The sequence below is a fragment of the Leucopleurus acutus genome (assembly GCF_964270905.1).
Source record: "Leucopleurus acutus genome assembly, chromosome: 3".
NCBI lineage: Eukaryota > Metazoa > Chordata > Mammalia > Artiodactyla > Delphinidae > Leucopleurus > Leucopleurus acutus.
The window spans coordinates 60,321,548-60,341,610 of record NC_139145.1 but is presented as its reverse complement, the minus strand read 5'-3'; the positions used below and the strand labels follow the sequence as shown (position 1 = coordinate 60,341,610).

General features: G+C 38.3%; 1 protein-coding gene across 2 annotated transcripts in view; it reads right to left on the bottom strand.

Annotated features, from left to right (window-relative positions):
- SIL1 (SIL1 nucleotide exchange factor) overlaps window positions 1-20,063 on the bottom strand; it is a 294,377-nt gene that overhangs the window by 45,871 nt on the left and 228,443 nt on the right. The gene's annotated exons all lie outside the window — the stretch shown is intronic.

The following is a 20,063-nucleotide window of genomic DNA, read 5'->3' as shown; positions in this document are numbered from 1 at the left end:
GAGGTAAAAAAAACTTTACACTTCAGCAGCCCAATCAAGCATGTTAAAAACTTAAAGGTAATCACCGAAACAGATAGCAGAAATTAATCCAACTATGTCAATAAATCATAATAAAAGGGACTGTATTAAATTCACCCACTAAAAAGCAAATATACTTAATTGGATTAATAAAACAAAATCTAGCTATAAGCTAAATAAAGAAAAGATATATCCAAAATACTATGGGAGAAATATTGAAAGAAAAGGGATGGAAAAAGCTATACCAAGAAAATACTAACAGAAAGAAAGCTGGTAGATATATTGAGCAATTATAGGAAGAAAGAAAAATATGTAATCATAGAAAGAGATTTCATTACTAATTTCTCAGAAAAGAAAGCAAGGCTGGTCACATATTAGTAAGAAAACAGGAAACATAAACACCTTATATACAAAGTTAAATTCACATACGCAAGTATATAAAGCAAAAAAATATTATATATGTCCATGTATCCAACAAATAAAACTCATTCTTCAGAATCACTGACAGGACATTCACAAAAACTACTTGGCAAGCAAAAAGGAAGTCTCAGCAAATACTGAAGAATCATTATCATACAGACCATACTCTTTGCTCACAAGGCAAACCACATACATACACACATATATACATAAACACAGAGAAGGAAACACTGTACAGCTGGCCCTCGAACAACGCCAGGGTTAGGGATGCTGACCCTCTGTGCAGTGGAAAATCCATGTATAACTTACAGTCGGCCCTTTGCATATGTGGTTCCTCCACATACATGGTTCCCCACATCTGTGGTCAACATCTGCAGATTCAGCCAACCCTGGGTCTTGCAGTACTATGTTATTTACTACTGAAAAAAAATCTGTGTATAAGTGGACCCCCGCAGCTCAAACCTGTGTTGTTCAAGGGTCAACTGCATTTGGGAAACCAAAACCACATTACTAAATAATTCATGGATTCAAAACCAACCAACCAACAAACGAAACAACCATAATATAAATTATGAACTATTTAACTAAAATGGTATTACAGGGAAAACTAAAGCCTTGTATTATTTTCAAATTGAAAAGTTACAAAAAGAACAAAAGAATGAACCCAAAGAAAGTATATAAACAAAAATAATAGTTAATTGCAGAAATAAATAAAAAATGGAGGCCAAAAAAAGGATTAACAAAGCCAAAAGACTATCAGAAGATATACTTCTAGAAAGACTGGCCTAGTTAAAAAGGAGATAAGCACAGATAAATAATATTAGGAATGAAAAGGGAGACCTAACTATAGATGCAGTACAGATGAAAATAAAAAATCCTAAGGTAATACTTTAAACAACTTTATGTCAAAAATTAAATGTAATATAAAGGAAAAATGACCAAAGTTGACTCAAGAAGAGATAGAAAATCTAAAGAAACTTAAATACTAATGAAATTGAATATGAAATTTAAAAAAAATCTACCCACACAAGAAAGTGCCAAGCCTAGGTGATTCTACAGGTAAGTTTCATCAAGCCTTTATGGAACTGACAGCCCCATCTTATACAAAATGTTCCAGATATTAGAAAGGGAAGGAAAGCATTCCAAATCCTTTTATGACATCACTATAACCTTTATACAAAACCCTGTAAGAACAGTATGACAAACATTAAATTTGAGCTTAGCTGGCCTGTTATCTATGTCTAGTTAAATTTTATAGTAAGTTCTGATAACTCTTTTTCAATTTCATAGCTTTCTCTGGATTTATATTTGCACAACATATCTGAGTTCATATAAATCTGATCGGTTTTGATGGTATTCTACCATGAGAATGAGATACTTAGGGGAAAAAAAGCATTTTTTAGAGCTCTTTGCCTATGGGGTCCTTATATCTATCTCAATAAAAATAATTAGGCAGCTTCCCTGATGGCGCAGTGGTTGAGAGTCCACCTGCCGATGCAGGGGACTCCGTGCCACGGTCCGGGAAGATCCCATATGCCACGGAGCGGCTAGGCCCATGAGCCATGGCCGCTGAGCCTGCACATCCGGAGCCTGTGCTCCGCAACAGGAGAGGCCACAACAGTGAGGGGTCCGTGTACCGCAAAAATAAAAAAAATTAAAAAAAAATAATAATTAGGGACTTCCTTGGCGGTCCAGTGGTTAAGACTCTGGGCTTCCACTGCAAGGGGCACGGTCCAATCCCTACTCGGTGCACGCCGCACAGCGCGGCCAATAAAATAAAATAAAATAATAATGGTGAAGTTTGTAATCCACAAAAACATAAATGAAGTCCTTAAAATGTTAAGGTCACATTAAGATTATTATTAAGAATTAAGGGTTCTATAAGAATAAACTAAATGCTTTCTCATTAAAAAAAAGACTAGTATAACCAAAAAAAAATCACATGACCAACATCATTTATAATCACAGATTTTTAAATTCTTAATTAAGGATTAGCAAACTAAATCAAACAAAATATTAAAGATAACACATCACAGCCAAGTAGAACAGTAGAAAAATCTCCTAATGCAATTCATCACTTCAGCAAATTAACAGAAACAAAATCATATAATCACTTCTATAGATATAAGAAATTATCAATAAAATCTAATACAAATTCATGATTTAAAAAAACAGCAAACTGGGCTTCCCTGGTGGCACAGTGGTTAAGAATCTGCCTGCCAATGCAGGGGACACAGATTCAAGCCCTGGTCCAAGAAGATCCCACATGCTGCGGAGCAACTAAGCCTGTGTGCCACAACTACTGAGCCTGCACTCTAGAGCCCGTGAGCCACAACTACTGAATCCACGTGCCACAACTACTGAAGCCTGCGCACCTAGAGCCTGTTCTCCGCAACAAGAGAAGCAAGCACAATGAGAAGCCCGTGCACCACAATGAAGAGTAGCCCCCGCTCGCCGCAACTAGAGAAAGCTTGTACACAGCAACGAAGACTCAACACAGCCAAAAATAAATAAATAATAAAAATAATCATAAAAATTTTTTTAAATCATACATAAGCAACAACAAATTAGAAAATGAAAATTTGAAAACAATCCTATTTACAATAACAAATCCTGTAAGGTACTTGGGATAACAAAAGATATTTAATACCTAAGTAGAAAAATTATTAAAAGATTATTAAAAGCTTTAAAAACATCTAAGCAGAAAGATAAGCCATGTTCACAGACGGGAACACAATTGTGTAAATATGCTGATTCTCACGAATTAATCTGTAAATTTACTTTAACTCTAATGGAAATATCCAGAGTTTTTGTTGACCCTGACAGAGTGTGCCCAAAATCCATATGGAAGAGTAAAGGGCCAAAAATATTCAAGGCAATTTTAAAGAAGAATAAGAAAAAAGGATTTGTTCCACCTGATACAGAAACATATAAAGCTACAGTAATGGAAACATGAAATTGGTACAAGGATAGGAAAAGAGACCAACGGATCAGAATACAAACCCATTCAAACAGGGGAACTTGGTATACAGTAGAGGAACCATTATAATTCACTGGGGAAAAGACAGATTTCTCATTACATGGTGCCAGGACAACTAGTTGACCACATGGTAAGAACTAAAATAAATCTATGTATCACAGCATAGAGCAAATAAGTTTTAGAATAAAAATCTAAGGGTCAAATTTTATACTCAGGACCTCCCTGGTGGCGCAGTGATTAAGAATCCGCCTGCCAATGCAGGGAACACAGGTTCGAGCCCTGGTCCTGGAAGATCCCACATGTCACAGAGCAAGTAAGCCTGTGCGCCACAACTACTGAGCCTTCTCTCTAGAGCCTGTGAGCCACAACTACTGAGACTGAGTGCCACAACCACTGGAACCCATGCACCTAGAGCCCATGCTCCACAATAAAGAGAAGCCACCGCAATGAGAAGCCTGCGCACTGCAACGAAAAGTAGCCCCTGCTTGCTGCAACTAGAGAAAGCCCGTGCACAGCAATGAAGACCCAAAGCAGCCAAAAATAAATAAATTTATAAAAAACAAACTTTATACTCTCTGAAGGTAACATAAGAGAATATCTTTATACATTCAAGGCAATAAAGAGTTTCTTAAAATATAAAGAAAAGAAACTATAAACAAAAAGTGGTAATTTTGACTTTCTAAAAATACGTTACAATGTCTATAACAAAAGGCAACATAAACAGTGCTAAACAACAAGTCACATACTAGAAGACATTGGCTATGCATATAACTGACAAAATATTAGTATAGATTATATACAATAGACATGAAAATATACACACTATATGTAAGTATACAGATTTTATATATTTTAAAAACACTAAGCAATAAACAGAAGACTCAATGGAAGATCAGGCAAAAGATGTGAAGAAGTAATTCAAAAAAGTGCAGCCCTGATGGCACAAACAAAAAATTTACTCATCAAAAAAAGGAAGGGGGCTTCCCTGGTGGCGCAGTGGTTGAGAGTCCGCCTGCCGATGCAGGGGACACAGGTTCGTGCCCCAGTCTGGGAAGATCCCACATGCCGTGGAGCGGCTGGGCCCGTGACCCATGGCCACTGAGGCTGCGCATCTGGAGTCTGTGCTCTGCAACAGGAGAGGCCACAACAGTGAGAGGCCCGCGTACCGCAAAAAAAAAAAAAAATTTTGTAGCCTGCAACCTTACCAAATTCATTGATTAGTTCTAGTAGTTTTTTGGTGGAATCTTTAGGATTTTCTACGTAGAGTAGAAAATCATATATCCTGCAATGTTACCAAATTCATTGATTAGCTCTAGTAGTTTTCTGGGGGCATCTTTAGGATTCTCTATGTATAGTATCATGTCATCTGCAAACAGTGACAGTTTTACTTCTTCTTTTCCAATCTGGATTCCTTTTATTTTTCTTCTTTGATTGCCAATGGCTAGGACTTCCAAAACTATGTTGAATAATAGTGGCAAGAGGGGACATCCTTGTCTTGTTCCTGATCTTAGAGGAAATGCTTTCAGTTTTTCACCATTGAGAATGATATTTGCTGTGGGTTTGTCATATATGGCCTTTATTATGTTGAGGTAAGTTCCCTCTATGCCCACTTTCTGGAGAGTTTTTATCATAACTCGGTGTTGAATTTTGTCAAAAGCTTTTTCTGCATCTATTGAGATGATCATACGGTTTTTATTCTTCAATTTGTTAATATGGTGTATCACATTGTTTGATTTGTGTATATTGAATAATCCTTGCAACCCTGGGATAAATCCCACTTGATCATGGTGTACTGACCCTTTTAATGTGTTGTTGGATTCTTTTTGCTAGTATCTTGTTGAGGATTTTTGCATCTATATTCATCAGTGATACTGGTCTGTAATTTTCTTTTTTTGTAGTATCTTTGTCTGGTTTTGGTATTAGAGTGATGGTGGCCTCATAGAATGAGTTTGGGAGTGTTCCTTCCTCTGCAATTCTTTGGAAGAGTTTGAGAAGGATGGGTGTTAGCTCTTCTCTAAATGTTTGATAGAATTCACCTGTGGAGCCATCTGGTGCTGGACTTTTGTTTGTTGGAAGATGTTTAATCACAGATTCAATTTTCAGTGCTTGTGTGTGGTCTGTTCATATTTTCTATTTTTTCCTGATTCAGGGCATACCTTTCTAAGAATTTGTCCATTTTATTGGCATAGAGTTGCTTGTAGTAGTCTCTTAGGATGTTTTGTATTTCTGTGGTGTCTGTTGTAACTTCTCCTTTTTCATTTCTAATTTTATTGATTTGAGTCCTCTCCCTCTTTTCCTTGATGAGTCTGGCTAGTGGTTTATCAATTTTGTTTATCTTCACAAAGATCCACCTTTTAGTTTTATTGATCTTTGCTATTGTTTTCTTTGTTTCTATTTCATTTATTTCTGCTCTGATCTTGATTTCTTTCCTTCTACTAAATTTGGGTTTTGTTTGTTCTTTCTCTAGTTCCTTTAGGTATAAGGTTAGATTGTTTATTTGAGATTTTTCTTGTTTCTTGAGGTAGGATTGTATTGCTATAAACTTCCCTCTTAGAACTGCTTTTGCTGCATCCCACAGGTTTTGGATCATCGTGTTTTCATTGTCATTTGTCTCTAGGTATTTTTTGATTTCCTCTTTGATTTCTTCAGTGATCTCTTGGTTATTTAGTAACGTATTGTTTGACCTCCATGTGTTTGTGTTTTTTACGTTTTTTCCCTGTAATTTATTTCTAATCTCCTAGCATTGTGGTCCAAAAAGATGCTTGATATGATTTCAGTTTTCTTAAATTTACCAAGGCTTGATTTGTGATCCAAGATGTGATCTCTCTGTGGAGAATGTTCTGTATGCACTTGAGAAGAAAGTGTAACTGCTGTTTTCAGAGGGAATGTCCTATAAATATCAATTAAATCCACCTGGTCTACGGTGTCATTTAAAGCTTGTGCTTCCTTATTAATTTTCTGTCTGGATGACATGTCCATTGGTGTAAGTGAGGTGTTAAAGTCCCCCACTATTACTGTCGATTTCCTCTTTTACAGCTGTTAGCAGTTGCCTTATGTATTGAGGTGCTCCTATGTTGGGTGCATATATATTTATAATTGTTATATCTTCTTCTTGGATTGATCCCTAATCATTATGTAGTGTCCTTCTTTGTCTCTTGTAACATTCTTTATCTTAAAGTCTATTTTATCTGATACGAGTATTGCTACTCCAGCTTTCTTTTGATTTGCATGGAATATCTTTTTCCATCCCCTCACTTGCAGTCTGTATGTGTCCCTATGTCTGAAGTGGGTTTCTTGTAGACAGCATATATATGGGTCTTGTTTTTGTATCCAATCAGCAAGCCTGTGTCTTTTGGTCGGAGCATTTAATCCATTCACGTTTAAGGTAATTATCGATATGTATGTTCCTATGACCATTTTCTTAATTGTTTTGGGTTTGTTTTTGTAGGTCCTTTTCTTCTCTTGTGTTTCCCACTTAGAGAGTTCCTTTAGCATTTGTTGTAGAGCCAGTTTGGTGGTGCTGAATTCTCTTAGCTCTTTCTTGTCTGTAAAGCTTTTGATTTCTCCGGCAAATCTGAATGAGATCCTTGCCGGGTAGAATAATTTTGGTTGTAGGTTTTTCCCTTTCATGACTTTAAATATATCGTGCCACTCCCTTCTGGCTTGTAGAGGTTCTGCTGAGAAATCAGCTGTTCACCTTATGGGAGTACCCTTGTACATTATCTGTCGTTTTTCCCTTGTTGCTTTTAATGACTTTTCTTCATCTTTAATTTTTGTCCATTTGATTACTATGTGTCTCGGTGTGTTTCTCCTTGGATTTATCCTGCCTGGGACTCTCTGTGCTTCCTGGACTTGGGTGGCTATTTCCTTTCCCATGTTAGGGAAGTTTTCGACTATAATCTCTTCAAATATTTTCTCAGGTTCTTTTTCTCTCTCTTCTCCTTCTGGGAGCCCTAAAACGCGAATGTTGGTGCATTTAATGTTGTCCCAGAAGTCTCTTAGGCTGTCTTCTTTTCTTTTTATTCTTTTTTCTTTATTCTGTTCTGCAGTAGTGAATTCTACCCTTCTGTCTTCCATGTCACTTATCCGTACTTCTGCCTCAGTTGTTCTGCTATTGATTCCTTCTGGTGTATTCTTCATTTCAATTACTATATTGTTCATCTCTGTTTGTTTGCTCTTTAATTCTTCTAGTGTTTATTCTTTAATTCTTCTAGGTCTTTGTTAAACATTTCTTGCATCTTCTCAGTCTTTGCCTCCATTCTTTTCCTGAGGTCCTGGATCATCTTCACTATCATCATTCTGAATTCTTTTTCTGGAAGGTTGCCTATCTCCACTTCATTTAGTTGTTTTTCTGGGGTTTTATCTTGTTCCTTCATCTGTTACATAGTCCTCTGCCTTTTCATTTTGTCTATCTTTCTGTGAATGTGGTTTTTGTTCCACAGGCTGCAGGATTGTAGTTCTTCTTGCTTCTGCTGTCTGCCCGCTGGTGGATAAGGCTATCTAAGAGGCTTGTGCAAGCTTCCTGATGGGAGGGAGGGACTGGTGGTGGGTAGAGCTGGGTGTTGCTCTGGCAGGCAGAGCTCAGTAAAACTTTAATCTGCTTGTCTGCTGAGGGGGGGTGCTGAGTTCCCTCCCTGCTGGTTGTTTGGCCTGAGGCAACCCAGCACCACAGGCTCCTTGGTGGGGCTAATGGCGGACTCCAGGAAGGCTCATGCCAAGGAGTACTTCCCAGAACTTCTGCTGCCAATGTCCTTGTCCCCGTGGTGAGACACAGCTGCCCCCCACCTCTGCAGAAGACCTTCCAACACTAGCATGTAGGTCTAGTTCAGTCTCCTATGGGGTCCCTTCCCCCTGGGTCCTGATGTACACACTACTTTGTGTGTGCCCTCCAAGAGTGGAGTGTCTGTTTCCCCCAGTCCTGTCGAAGTCCTGCAATCAAATCCCGCTAGCCTTCAAAGTCTGATTCTCTGGGAATTCCTCCTCCCATTGCTGGACCCCCAGGCTGGGAAGCCTGACGTGGGGCTCAGAACCTTCACTCTAGTGGGTAGACTTCTGTGGTATAAGTGTTCTCCAGTGTGTGAGTCACCCACCCAGCAGTTATGGGATTTGATTTTATTGTGATTGTGCCCCTCCCACCATCTCACTGCAGCTTCTCCATTGTCTTTGGATGAGGGGTATCTTTTTTGGTGAGTTCCAGTGTCTTCCTGTCGATGACTGTTCAGCAGTTAGCTGTGGTTCCGGTGCTCTCACAAGAGGGAGTGAGCGCACATCCTTCTACTCTGCCTTCTTGCGGTCCTAACTGCAATTATTATATTTTCCACTTCTAGAAGCTCTATTTGATCTTTCTCAAATCTTTCTGGATTTTTTTGATAGTCTGTTATTCTCATACGTTTGATAAAATATTTTATTTCTTTAAACATATTAAAAGAATTATTCTACATACTGTACCCTCAAAATTTTACTCTCTGTAGTTTTACAGGTCTGATTACATTGTTTCTGCTATCTTTTACTCATGATGCCTTATTATTATTTTTTTTTTTGGCAGTACGCGGGCCTCTCACTTTTGTGGCCTCTCCCGTTGCGGAGCACAGGCTCCGGACGCACAGGCTCAGCGGCCATGGCTCATGGGCCTAGCCACTCCACGGCATGTGGATCTTCCCGGACCGGGGCACGAACCTGTGTCCCCTGCATTGGCAGGCGGACTCTCAACCACTGCGCCACCAGGGAAGCCCTTGATGCCTTATTTTGTGTGTGTGCTTTGTGATATTTTGTTTGCAAGTTCATGATCATTGCAATTTTTTCTTCTTTGTAGAGATGCTTTCAGGCCTAGATTTAAGATGTGTTCCTCCAAAAAGCGTTTATATTTGTTTCTACCAGTAACTTGGAAATTCTGCCAATTTGGAACTACCTTAAGAAAACACACACAACTTTTTCTTACAGAAATTTTCATCTATAGACTAAAGTACAGAGAATGGTATAATAATCCTTCATGGATCTGTCACTCAGCTTTAAGAATTATGAAGTCATGACCAGTCTTGTTTCATCTATATCCCCACCCACCCACTTCCCCACTTCCTCCAGATAAGCATAAAGCAAAACTCAGACATACTATCATCTTACCCATAAAATGACTCTTTTTAAAAAACACAACCACAATACCATTTCACATTAAAAATGCCTAACAGAAACTCCTTAATATTATCAAATACCAAGTAATTATTTAAATGGCCCCAATTATCTCACAAATTTTTTTAACATGGTTGATTTGGTCAGGCTCTAAATACAGTGTAACTGGTTGATACTTATCTTAGGTATCTTTTAATTTACTGGTTTCATTCCCTCCATCTTTTTCTTATAATTTATTGTTGAAAAATCCAGTAGTTCTACAGTTTCCAACATTCTGAAGTTTGCTGATTACATGTCCATTATATCATTTAACACATCTGCTGTCCCCAGAATTTCCTTTAAATTGAAAACTGGATCTCAATCAGATTCAGATTTGATTTTCTATCAAGACAACTTCATGGGCAGTGGTGTCTACTTCTATCAGGAGGCATGTCAGAGTCAGGTTCCTTAATAAACAAACTCTTAAGATTTGTGGGCAAGAGGTTTACTAGGGACTATTCTTGGGTACAATACCTCTGAGGGATAAGGGAAGCAGGATTAGGCAATGGCAGAAGCTGAACTGTGGTGGCAATTGCAACAGAGGGCTCAACTGATCCCACAGAGAGCTCTGGAGCTAGGATGGTCTTTCAGAGTTGTTTCCTTTGAGGTAAGAGTGGAAGCACTTTGAACCCCTACTTTGTGTCATTTGGAAGCAGGCTACCCCCAGGAAGGGGCCATAACCTTGAGCAAGGCAGCTCCCTTCTGGATTAATTCTTGGAGGAACTGAATCATGAGCCTTGCGTAGCCAACACTCCCAGACCTGGGGGAATAAATGCCTTGGTCCTAAAGGGATAACTGGATGTGCACCACATCATCCACAACAATGCAGATAATGTTTGATTGCCTTTCTTTTGCAGCCATTGATGATCATTGCCAAGATCCATTAATTCATTAAAAGTTACAGAAAGGTAATATTCTAACTGCATCACTCTTCCTTTTTTAGCTAAAGTTTCTCTATAAAGATAAACTTGCCCTCAACTAGTTGAGTACACGGAGATTCAGTTCATATTGGAAAGGCAAGATAAACAGAAAATACTTTATTGTTTCTATTTATTTGCTATTTTTGATTATGAATTGGTTGCTACCCAGCACTCTTCAAAAATGACCAGTGAAGTTTAATTTGTTCTTTTAAGTATCATGATGAACTTGGGGATTTAAACATATCTGATTTGCTTCAATTCATTGCAGTTATTATCCTTCTTGAAACTCCAAGAGTCCCATCTATGGTCAATGGGAACGTTTTCACATTGAACCCTGAGTCCTTTACACAAGACCCAAGTAGTCTTTGAGAATGTCCTTGCTTTTGATTATGACAAGATATCCAGGGTCATTTTGCAAATGTTTTACTCCAGATTTGAAATGAGCTATTTCTTTAAGAAATCACAGTTCCTTTTAGTGGAAAATGCTATTTTAGAGGGAAATGTTATTTAGAAAATACAATCTAGGAGTCACAGTTGATCACTGTTATCAGGTTCATCTTTTTTTCTAGATCGTTTCAGTGAACAGAGCTAAAAAAAAATACATTTTTAAGAAAAAATTCATCATGAAATCATACTAATACTTTCAATCCAAAATCAGGACTAAGACAGATTTTACCCAATATTCAATTTTACATCAGTATCTCCCTTCTGTCACGTTGAAAATCCTGGTTCTCAGAGAAACCAGCATAATTATTCATCTGCTTTATCCCACTATACACATAATAGTCTGAGAATAACAACACCAACATTTCCGTCAACAATAAGATTTCTGAAAAGTTTTACAGATTTTTTGTCTTAAAAATACATCCAAATTGGGATGTATAGTCAAATTATTGGATTGTAAAATCACATAAAAAAGTTCCTCCCTGTGTGATTATCCCACCAATTCTATAGACAGCTAGATTCAATTGTTTCATCTTATTCTCAATTTTTATGAAAAATATTTTTTGTAATTATTTTGAGTTTTTAAATTCATAAAATATCTGCATGATCACTGTCTATCTCCCTATAGCATTTATCCTTCATTTTTTAAAAATATAAGCACATGCACATGCTTAATAGCAGTTTTTCATAATTTTCTCTACCTTTTTTTTTAATTTAACAATATAGCCTGGAAAATATCACAACAGAAATATTCTGTATTATACAAAAACATTCTTAAATCTTTTCTATAACTCTATAGCACTCCATGGAATAAATTATATAATTTATTCAATCAATTCCCTGCTGATGGATGTTTGGGCTGATTCCTATCTTTGCTATTACAAATAGTGCTATAATGAATAACCTTGAGCTTACATATATTTTTTCATATCTTTACCAGTGTATTATAGAGGTAGAATTCTAGAAGTAGGAATATTTCAAAGGGTAAATATACGTGTGCAATTTTGTTAGATACTGCCAAATTTCCTTCTGTAAGGGTTGTACCATTTTAAAGTTCTCCCACCAGTGTATAAGAGCCTATTTCCCCACAGCTTCACAAACAGAATATGCTATCGACTTTTGGACTTCTACTATCCTGATAGGTGAAAAACAGTATCTCAGTGTAGTTTTAATTGGTCTTTCTCTTCTTATGAGTGAGGTTGAGCATTTTTTCATATGGTTAAGCCATCTACATTTCTTTTATTCTGCAAACTGTGTGTGTCTATCCCATTTTTCTATAGGGTTATTAATGTGCTTACTCTCTATTTTTAGGTGCTCTTTATATATATCGGAATATTAACGTTATATCTGTAATATAAGTTGCAAACATTTTTTCTAGTTTATTATTTACTGAGACTATTTTAGACTAAATTCTCAGCTTAGAGATTTTCAGGCCACAAAAAGAGTATGATTTCCGGTCCAAATGCACTCAAGGGTGAATAATTTTCTTGGAAATTTTCCTACCTTCCGTTCAAAGCCAAAATGTCTTAATACCTCCTTTCGAGTAGAAGATTTTCATTTTTCTAATTCTCCCTTTCATGGGCTGAAATTTTCATCTCCTGTCCCCCAGCTTAACGCCTGTTGATATCAAGAGATCTTGGCCACTAGGGAACGACAAGTGTCCTGAGAACAGATATAACTTTCAGCATTCCGTATCTCTAAGAATTTGTGCTTTCCATTATATTTGTCTTTGGAACTTCTCTCAATTTCTTGCAGGACTACCACATAAAGGATACGTTGAGACTTCCCTCGTGGCGCAGTGATTAAGAATCCACCTGCCAATGCAGGGGACACAGGTTAGTGCCCTGGTCTGGGAAGATCCCACATGCCGCAGAGCAACTAAGCCTATGCACCACAACTACTGAAGCCCGTGTGCCTACAGCCTGTGCTCCGCAACAAGAGGAGCCACTGCAATAAGAAGCCCGCGCACCGCAACGAAGAGTAGCCCCAGCTCACGGCAACTAGAGAAAGACCGCACGCAGGAATGAAGACCCAACGCAGCCAAAAATAAATAAGTAAATTTATTTTTTTAAAAAAGAATATATTATTTATTTCCCCTTTAGTTATGCAAAGCAGTGGCCCTACAGTTTCTTATCAGCTGAATTGAGCATTTAAGGAAATGTTTATATGTTACAGATCCAGCATCCTCACGTACTGCGAACCAAAAATGCTTTTTGGGAAATGTAAACCACCATTTGCTAGATACAGAAGTCTTCCGATTCTGTTTTGCTTTGTTACTTATTGTTTAACTTTTAATTACAAATGTAATACACACTCACTGGAGGACAAATAAAACAAAACAAAAAATTAAGAGCTTCCCTGCTCTTCCTGGCTTCATTCCTCCCACTGATTTTTGGTGATTTCAGCTTTTGTGCTGGACCATTTAGTTTGTACCATGAAATGCTCTAAGCAGCTGCATGAAACTTACCCTCTATAAGGTGCTCTGGGTACCACAGACCCGGGTACTAGCTTCCACTCTCAAGAAACTATTTTATTGGGAAAACAGAGGAAAGAACTGGCATACATAGAGAATTAGATGTATAAAAGAGATAGTTTAGGAGTCCAGACAACAAATGCTAATAAAGTTGAAAGGAAAGAACTTTGTGGGCTGGAGTTATGCAGGGAAGAAATTAAAGAGGAGGTAGTAAATAATGAAAAACTCTGAAAGCAGCCACATAGAGGATCTGGAGGAGGCAGGGGAATATTACAGAGATAGATTCAAAAGAAATGCAGAAGGGACAAGTTCATTAAGCAAAGCGGTGCTTCCCTCCTCAGAATGAAGCCTTGGTTTCTTCAATACTCAGGGTAGCTGGTCAGGCTTAGATCTCATTTTCCATTTGTCATTAATTGCCATTTGAAAAAAGAAACCAGACTTTGAATGCAGCTTTTAAAGCTATAAGGCTATCCAACTGCCCAGGCCAACCTGGTTAATATGTTAATTAATTTATGAGACACAAAATGGTTTGAGCACCTCCCTGTCACTGGAGGAGTGTGAGAAATTAGGTCATGGAGTCAAGAGGTCAGAACTAGTCCTAGGATTGCACTTGATCTTTTATTCAAATCCTGGCATTTCCAACATCTGACCTCATCCCAATCTCTAACCTTCTATTTTCTGGGCCTTCAACTGTGGGGCGGGGTGGGGGGTAGGAGTGGGGAGTGCTGTTTCCACGGCCTTAGATTTTTAAAGGGTCAAGGTGAGGTATCTGAACCATGCACTATTACGTCATTAATAAAGACAGCATTCTCCACTCAGCCCTCATATGCTATCTGAAAAACACTTCATTTCCTAGGTATCATTTTATTCTTTCATTGTTTCATTATCATTTCCTAGTACTCAATGCTAGGTAGGTCCTGTGCTATATACTGGGGAGACAGCAAGATTAAGATAGAAAATGAATACTATCCTCCTTGTACTGTCTAACAGGGGTTATCAAGAGGTAACAGGTAATCAAACAAATATTTAATTGCAAATTGAGATAAGTGCTATGAAGAAGCAAGGGTATTTAGGTGGTTTTTTTTTTTAACATCTTTATTGGAGTAATTGCTTTACAATGGTGTGTTAGTTCCTGCTTTATAACAAAGTGAATCAGCTATACGTATACATATGTCCCCATATCTCCTCCCTCTTGCGTCTCCCTCCCATCCTCCTTAGAAGTAAGGGTATTTAAAAGGAATTTTAAAGATGTGAGAGAAATTTTTGAAATTTATTAATATGAATATGTGCAGAAACAAGTAACAGAATAATGACTAACATTGCTTTTTGTTTTCTGGGTTTTTTTAAAAAAGACTATCTCTCACAACAAAAGTATGGAAATAGATGGTTCCAAAACCGGTATAGTAGCTAAACTATTCATAAAGGAGCTAGTCTCCTGTCCTTCCCCTCTTTTATCCTCCTCAACATGTTGCCTTGTGCATCTCATCTCACTGGTCTAAGCCAGCTGTAGCTCCAACAACTGTAATCAAGGCAGAAAGAAATGGACAAGGTCTCTTTACTATCTTTCTTTTTATAAGAGAACAAAATCTTTCCCAGAAACTTGCCCAGCAAACATCTCTTTATGTCTCATTGGTCAGAACTGGGTCACATGCTTATCTCTAAATCAATCTACATCCACAGAAAATGGGATTACCATGCTTGGTTTAGACTATTCAGGGCTCATTTCCTAGCACTGGGAGAGGGAGTCCCCTCCCTAAATATGTTGCTGCCCTCACAGTATCAAGGTTCCTTAAAACAGATTTATAAAAGAGAAATCTCTGTTTAGTAGACAACAATCATGAAAATAAAAATCCATAGGACTCAGTGACCAAGTAAACAACTAAAGAGAGAGAAAGAAGACTCAAATATCACTCCAAAGTTTCAAGTTTTGGTAATGAAGATAATCATATGGCCAAGAATAGATAAAAAGAGAAAGTGGAAGAAAAACCTAGTTTATGAGACAGACAAAATGAATCCCACTTTCTTCTCCTTGAGTTTGAGGTGCAATGACACAGTCTGGTAGAAATGGAGGAAAGGACCTGAGGAGAAAGACTGGACTTAGACATTGGAGTCATCCACAATGAGGTAGAATTTGAAACCATGGGAATAGGTAGGACCATTGGTGAAGAAAATGAAGAGACAATAAGGACAAGGCCATAATAATCTTAGTGAATTAGGAGATAGAAGATGATGATTAGGAGACAGAAGGCGATGTTGCCATAAAAAGAGAAGGGGAGGGAGTAATTAATTACAGACATCCAAGACCAAGGGACTACAACCACATGGCAGCCAAGAAGTAAAGTTTCCACAGGAAAGCAGTGGTCGAAATTGTTAAACGTTATGGAGATGTCAGTAATGCAAAAATACTATTGAAAAATTTCAGGGATGGTATCTCATGTGCACTTATTTGGATCCCTTTTTGTCTACTCTTCCAAGAAGTTTGGAAGGGAAGGCTGGCAGGGGTCAGTGGATAAGTAAATGAGAACATCTGTGGGCTAAGAGGAAGGAGCCTAGAGAGTGGCAAGAGAGTGAGGAACACTGACGGCGAAGGGGAGAACAGGAGGGCATGCAGAGGTTGGAGATCACAACAAGGATAAAAACCACCTTTAAGAGGAGAGATGAAAATGTGAAGACATGATGGAGGTGGGCAGAGAATATGAAATGTTGGGGAAAAAACGGAAACAAGTTTCGAGATATCTAGTGGATGACAGCAGTAAAGGTAAAGGTCAATGGAATTAAGAATGCTGATTCCCAGCAAAGTCACAAAAGCCATCAGGAAAGACAGAGAAGATACAGATGAGCCCTGAAATTCACTGGGATGGCAGGAAAGAAATCTGGAAATTGGAGGCCAACCGATGGAAATAGGACACAATGATTTGACACTGGCCAAATGGTTAAAATTAATTAGCAAAATATCAGTGGGAAGAGTACAATGGAGAAAACTAGAGAACCAACGAAGCATGGGGTGACAGGGTGACGGTCAGCAGTGGGGTAAACATTCTATAAAGAGATGTATGTAACTCAATATTTCCTAAGGAGGTTCCAATGAAGTTGTTGAAGACAGGGTAGAACGTAATCCTGTTCCAGGGATCCATCATAAGAGGCCATAATCACACTATGACTGATAGCACATGTACCTCCCTTTCTGTACTAGGCATAGGTTCGTGACACACTGCAAACTACAGACAGTTCAAACAAAAGGACTGCATACAGTGAGCATTTACAAGCCTATGTAATTGCATAATAATTCATACATATGCATATAAGAATGTGAGTTATTAAAGATGGACAGAGAACACCAAAAGTGACTGAGGGAGGGTCATGAGAACAGCAAAAGCCAGTGATCCCTGGGATAAGCATACCAGTTATCTTGATAATTTAACTCCTGCCAGTTAAAAGGTAAAGGCTACAGATAGGGAGATAGAGGAAAACAAAAGGAAGCAGCCAGTTAGCTGAGAAGTGAAACCAAAACCAGTTTACAGAAGGCTGCATGACTTCTGAAATACACAAGGCCTTTCTGAGTCTTCCCAAACACAGAAACACAAATAACTTGCCCAGGATTCCATAGACTTCTCATAGGCCAGACTGTAGACAGACACACACAGGTGTCATCATGAGATGAAATCAGGTCACAGAAAGACCACTGAAAATATCTGACTTGAAGAAAGGAGAAAGGGAAGGAGGGAAGGAGGGGAGGAGGGAGGGAGAGGGAAGGAGAAAGGAAAGATGAAGATGCCAAAGGCATCAGACTCCTACCTCCCTATCTTTACATATCTTCTTATGCAAGAGACTGACCTGCCTTGCACATGGGCAACAAAAACATGGGCAGCAGAAAATGAATGTGTGTGTGACCCATAATGAGTGGGAATAATATTTTAAAAAGGGAACAGACTTTCAGTGGCCAGGTAACACTGAGTGGCCACGTCAATTACATTTATGTCAACTCTTTCTTCTTGATCTTGGATTAACTGCTTCACATTTTACACCATGGAAGAGATCTCTCCATCCACAGAATGTATGTAGAGGCCTGATGAAGCAATTAACCCAGGTAGGCAAATAAATACCCTCATGAAGCAGCAAGGTTAACACCAAGAGATATACGTGGTAGAATGCAAGCTCTTAATAGAAGAGAAAATGAGGAAGACAAAGGTCTGCACTGTAAAAACAAAAGAAAAAGAAATGCCTTATAGTGAAAACTCAGAGTAAAAAGGACACACGATGAACATGATGATATACCCCACATCACTGACAGGTACTTTATAAGCATTTTCACAAGACTTATTGTATATTATGTTCTTTCATATTCATTCAGTCTTATGAAATGCAGAGGAAACCTATTATTGCTTCTAGCTAACAAATGAAAAAGGTGAGGCTTAGAAAAGTGAAAATCCCTTGCCCATAGGCAAACAACCAGGAAATGATAGAGACTGGACTTGAACCTAGATTTTCTGACTCTAGGTACAGCGGTCTACCTAGTCCTCCCAAACAGTCAAACATCTGGACTGACTGAGCAATATTCTTGCTCATCAGCAGAAAACTGGAAGGAATGACTTCTAAACAAGATCCCCAAACCGTGAGACTCCATGATTCCAATGTGCTCACTACCCCTTGAATGCCCTCTTGACAAAGAACAAACTCACACAATCACTTTGTACGTGCACATATGCAAACATGCATGCTATGTCTGTGCACACCTGCATGCTGAGGGCAGGTAGGGAGCTGCGGAACCAATACTTAGGACATCAAGAATAATTAATGAATATCAGACTAGACCACTGAAACCTGCCTCTCTGCATAGAAATATTTTTAGCTTGCATCAAGTTCCTCTTTGCATAAAACACTGACATTTTCGTGATGTTCAGGAGCCTGCTGTTGGCTTCCAAAAGCTCTGGCACTATACCATGCTGTCACTGTAACTGCCCTCCAGTGAGCCATCAAAATCCTGACTAGAACATTTTTGAATACAGCAGTTTTCTTGCCACCAAAACACTAAATTGCAATATTTTATATTTATCTCTATTTAAATTTTAGTGATGCCACATAAATGTTAACACGGTCTTACACTAATACAATCACGAAAAAGTCTTAGTAACACCACATACTGGCACAGACCGCAGATGAGTTATGGCTTGCTAAGCAGGCCCAAAGCATGCTTCTCAAGTCACTTAGTCCCCCTTAACTAAGATGTGACATCAAGATGTTTCTCCCATGAAATGTGTTTCCGGAAGCAATGGCAAAGTATACATAGAATCATTTGTTCACATTCAAAGTAGAAAGAAAGTATTTGGGATTACAGAAAAGATTACCCAAAAGGGTCTGGGGGAGAGGTTAATAATGTTTGAACCAATTATTTTATGGCGTGAGAAACAAAAAGTGAGCCTCAGTAAGTTCTCAAGCCTCTAAAGCCTTATGAAGATAAGGACCTTAACTTTTCCAGGGCTGAAATCACAGCTACCAATGACAAATTCACATATTCTTCACCTTTCCAGTGCGTGCACAGGCAGTGATATCCCTGCCTGGCTCTGGTAAATCAGAGCAAGGGAGATATGCCCTGGAGTCCACAGGACAACCAGGGGTTGAAGATGAGGCAGGTAAGCAATAAGGGAAACAAAGGCCTGCAGTGCCCTCAACCTCTCCCCATGGAACAATTCTTCCAGCCTTCCTAGCTTTGCCCCTCAATTTACTAAGAAAAGATGCTTAAGTCTTTGAGAATGAGAGGGCATCAGACCGATACTCTGATTAAATAAAGATAAGCAGAGATGAAAGGCAAAGGAAATCTTTTCAAAACAAAGATTCCTGTCCATCAACAGAGGAATGGATAAAGTAGATGTGGTATATATATACAATGGAATATTACTCAGCCATAAAAAGGAACAAAATTGGGTCATCTGCAGACGTGGATGGACCTAGAGACTGTCATACAGAGTGAAGTAAGTCAGAAAGAGAAAAACAAATATTGTATATTAACATATATATGTGGAATCTAGAAGAATGGTATAGATGAATTTGCAAAGCAGAAACAGAGACACAGTCGTAGAGAACAAATATATGGATAACAAAGGGAAGGGGGGGTGAGAGGAATTGGGAGATTGAGATTGACATATATACACTACTGATACTATGTATAAAATAGATAACTAATGAGAACCTACTGTATAGCACAGGGAACTCTACTCAATGTTCTGTGGTGACCTAAATAGGAAGGAAATCCAAAAATGAGGGGATATATATATGTATACCTGATTCATTTTGCTGTACAGCAGAAACTAATACAACATTGTAACTATATTCCAATAAAAATTAATTAAAAAAAAGATTCTAATGGTAAAAATGTTCAGAATAGCCTTTTTCCTTCATCACCACAATCCCTGCATGCAAGCGAGGCAACACTTAATAGGAACCACACGTGCCCTTAAAGCAAGAATCAGAATACTCGTTCCTGTTGTAGAGGAACAAATGGTCCTAGGAACAGATTTTCAAAAACAGAAGGAACTATAGCTCCAATGGACCAACTACAGCTTGAAGACATCTTGACTTTTTTAGGATGAGCATAATGATGAGGTGTTCAAATCTCTTTCTGTATCCACTCTTTAGAGATGTTCAT